Raw genomic sequence first — 4,642 nt, 5'->3', positions numbered from 1 at the left:
TATATGAAAATTAAATATGACTTCATTTGCATGTCCAAAAAATCCTTGTCGTCACTTCAAAGTTTTGAAATCGAGTTGTTTTCTTATTCATAAACCCTTTCCCCTTCTATGAATTTTTTTTTTTTTCACGTTTTTTTATTGAGTTTCCTTCAAATTTATAAACCAATGCAATATATGTAATTTGGGAATGGTGCACTTATTATTATTGTTTTTATTTTTATAAACATACTGCATAAATGAACATATGACCAAAATAACACACAGGTTATTTCAAATGTCACAAATTAAATCACAAAAGTACTGATGAAAATGAAAATGTGCATACTTATATATGTAATCATAAAGAAAGAAAGAAATGAAATAAAACATGATAATTAAAGAATACATAAATAATAAATTCTATGAAAACTTTTTGAATATTTCCTGGCTTTAGTTTGTTAGTTCTTCAGTCCCTCCTGAACAGAACATATTGGTGTCATTCATAAATCACAGCAGTTTTAACCCTTTAAACACACGTTCATGGACGCTGGAACTAGTTCTTTATTTTCAGTGTATCTGTCTTTTCCTCAGACTAACTTTAACCCTACATGTGCTTTCATCCAAACCAGCTGACGTTATAAATCATGTCGGCTGATCCTCGTAAACATCTGTGAACAATTTACCACATTCCTGCCACTTCAGAACTCTGTTAATTAAAACCATTTAAATCCTCCATTCTGTTGAAACCCAATGTGATGCAGAAAACAGACGGTTCCAGTTCAGTAGCAGCTGAATCATACAGAGTCATCCATCAGTTACACTTGGACACCGTTCTCGGGGCTCTTTTTCAGTTTACCTGTCGACAGGCCGTTAGCTGTTGTCATCTGTCGTCTGTTACAAAACTTTCAATCGTCTTCTTCTCCAAAACTACAATTCCAATTGACTTCACCCTTGGTCTACAGCTTCTGTATGATGATGTCAACACAAAGTATTGACATTATTTGGATCCGGATCTGATTCTGGATTTGGTGCCACTTTGAAAACTTTTCCCATTCTAACAGATTGGAAGTGGATTGATCCAATAAATCAGTATCAATGATATCAAGTGTGAATTTGAATTTTTTACAGATCTGATTGAATATGAGCAAAACATGGACTATTTCTGTAATAGAATAAATACACAGAACTGGGGGAGAAGAAATGGATCTGGATACATTTACCGAAGCTTTGAATTTGGCCGGTCAGCTACAGGGCCATTGGTCCTATTTTTTTTTTCTCTAAATCAGTCCATCTGCTTTTGAACCCCTGGTTGAACTCCAAAAAACAGTTACACAACAAAAACAGCCAACGTGATCCATAAAAAGAAGAAAAATGAATAATAAACCAGCAAAATAAGAAGTAAAATGAATAAAACAAGCCCCAATCTGAATAAAATGAATGGATAAAATATTAACAAAATAATAAATAACAGTAAACAATATTTTTTTTATTTTCTGTTCATTTTGTTGATTATTTTGTTCATTTTCTTGATAGATTTGTTAATTTTGTTGATTATGTTAAGCATTTTTTTTGTTTTTTTTGTTCATTTTGTTGTTTTTTTGGATAATTTTATTGATGATTTGGGGCATTATGTAATGACTGTGTATTTCTGTTCATTTTCGTCTCTTACACAGTGTTCTTCTTCTGTCCTACATCATTCATTACAATCACATGCATTTTTACTGTTATGCAAATGAGGTGATGATGTCATTTAGTCACTTCTACAGACTTTTAGGACAAATAATGGATACTTTAATAACTGAGTAAACACTGTTTTTGCTGCAAGTGTGTGTGTTTGTGTGTGTGTGTGTGTGTTTGTGTGTGTGTGTCAGTGTGTACTCTTTGTGTTGGTTCCCTGCCCCTCCCCTCAGTGGAATGTGCCTCAGTGTTCAGACCTTATCGTCTTATCGCTCGTCTGCGATCAGCTGTAGTTCTACAGTCTGTCTGGGATCAGCTGCAGGAGTTCAGCTTCTGTTGGACCCCCCCCCCACAAATACATGTTTAAGGGGTTTAGCACCTTTTTATTCACACAAGATCTGACTGTATTTAACCCACTGTGGGGACGTTTCACACATTTACTCTACACTGAAAAAAAAACTCGTGAAAAAACAGTATTATTCCAGCAGCAGGGGCGCCAAAAAAATACGGTTAAATAACAGAAAATAACCATCTCATAAAAATACGGTAATTTTCCATAATTCAAATACAGTTTTTTGCCCTAACTTTACATGAGATTTTGCATATTTTTTGACGTTTTAATGTTTAATAAAGAATATTTACATGTATTAAAACAATCCACTTCCCTATAAATATATATATAAATAATTTTCAGTGAGACTCAGTTGTCCAATCCACTGATAAAAACTGTATTTGGACAGTTTATCAGTGCTTATACATGTTATACATTCACAAAAATACATTTATTCAACATTTTGGTTGTGAAACCTCCTGTAATTACACAAGATATTTGTCAATGAACAAACAAGTCTGGTTCAACTGACAGAACTAATACTTCTGTTACCGTTAATTGTCAGTAATTTTATCTCATTTTATTATTATTTTTTTACAGTATTAAACTTTAAATTAACAGTTTAATCTCATAAATAGAAAAGAAACATTTGTAAAATTACGATACATTTGCAAATGTATTTTAACTGTATTTTTCTGTGAAAAAAGAAAAAATTTCTTTTAAAAAAAATTAATTTTATGCTTATTCACAGTTAGTTTTTTCGTGTTCTTTTCCATTTGACATGTAAAATCACAGTCTGTTTTTGTCATTTCATTGATATTTTCCTGTATCTGAAAAATACAGGAAAAAATCTGTCAAATAAACAGTGAAAATTCTGTTCAATTACAGATTTTTTTTTTACAGTGTAATATTATCCTCTGTATTTAGCGTTTCTTCAGTGTAAATCCTGTATTTTCTATATTTAATTCCCTGATCCTGTAGATGTTCATTACAGCTCAGATTAAAGCTGATGCTTCGTCTGTAAAAAACAGATCAAACTGAATAAACAGTCTTTTTCAGTCCAGTCTGTCATGAACTGAACATAAAACCAGTGTGTCTGATCCAACTGCATGGGTTTGACTGGAGAAACAATGTTTACATTTTTTTTATTCATTTTGTCCATTTTTTTTAAAACTTATTTTCTACATCATTATTTATTATTATGCACATTTTCTTGTTCGCTTTTGTTCATTTTGTTTATTTCATTCATTATTTTACTTATTTTTATTTATTCTTTTGTTCTTTTTAAATGTTTTTTTCTTCAGTTTTCTTCAGTTTGTGGCTTATTTTATTCATGTTACTTATTGTTTTGTTGAGTTCTTATTCATTTTTGTTCATTTTGTTGCTTATTTAATCCTTTTTTACTTTATTTTAGTGAATTTTTTGCTTATTTTTCCCACAGGGTTTATTATTTTGTAGGGTTTTTTTTTAATTATTCATTTTTGTTCATTTTATTCATCACTTTGGCCATTTTTGTTCATTTTGTTTATTTCATTCATTATTTTACTTGTTTGTATTCATTCTGCTGTCCTTTTTATTTGTTTTTCTTCAATTTTCTTCAGTTTGTGACTTATTTTATTCATGTTATTTATTGTTTTGTTGATTTATTATTCATTTTTGTTCATTTTATTCATCACTTTGGCCATTTTTGTTCCTTTTGTTGCTTATTTAAACCAGTTTTTACTTTATTTTAGTACATTTTATGCTTATTTTTTTCCACAAAATGTATTATTTTGTATTTTTTTGAATTAGTTTTTGTTCATTTCATCCACTGTCATTGATCCAACTCCATGGTCAATCAGTGTTGTAGAAGATGTCGGTGTTTCCATGGTAACTACGGAGCCTCTGAACGTCCAAATATAGTCATGTCTGATGACCGTGAACAGATCAATAACTGTATTTGACATTAATTCTGTAAATATTTGGTGTAACAGGTTTTGTAGTCTCCAGTGCTTCAGTATTTCTAAAATCCTCCTAAACCTTCAATTTATTTGAACATGTAGGAGGTTTTTCTAACACCTATGACCCACGTAAGGTCTGTGCGTCTGATTTATAAGTGAATAAAGTTTATAAATGTGTTTATTATGAATCACAGGCATGTTTAAAGTGGACTTCTGGTGTTTTCCTTGGTAAATCCTCGACACAGTAAAAGGTCCGTGTGCAGCGGAGGCTTCAGTAAATATACTATAATTAACATTCGACCCAAACAGGAAGTGTCTTTGAAACACTCACAGGAGGAAATGTGTTTTCCTTAAACCGACAAAAGTATGAAGTGGTGTTAGAAAAACACTGCTGCTACTTTAACCCTTAAAGACCCAGAGGGACGTGGGAAAGGAAAGGAATTTACCCTTAATTTAACTTTTAAGAAGAGACTGATCACCTTTTATTCAAATAGTATCCTCTGGATGTGGTGTTTTTACATGTGTTTTATATTTACGTTTGGGTCTGTAAGGGTTAAAGGTGGACATTTAAGGGTTAAAGGTGGACATTTAAGGGTTAAAGGAGGACATTTAAGGGTTAAAGGAGGACATTTAAGGGTTAAAGGTGGATGTTTAAGGGTTAAAGGTGGACGTTTGGATCTGTAAGGGTTAAAGGTGGACATTTAAGGGTTAAAGG

The sequence above is a fragment of the Sphaeramia orbicularis genome, chromosome 20, assembly GCF_902148855.1.
Source record: "Sphaeramia orbicularis chromosome 20, fSphaOr1.1, whole genome shotgun sequence".
Lineage (NCBI taxonomy): Eukaryota > Metazoa > Chordata > Actinopteri > Kurtiformes > Apogonidae > Sphaeramia > Sphaeramia orbicularis.
The sequence above is the reverse complement of the archived record's forward strand: the minus strand, read 5'-3'. Positions refer to the sequence as shown.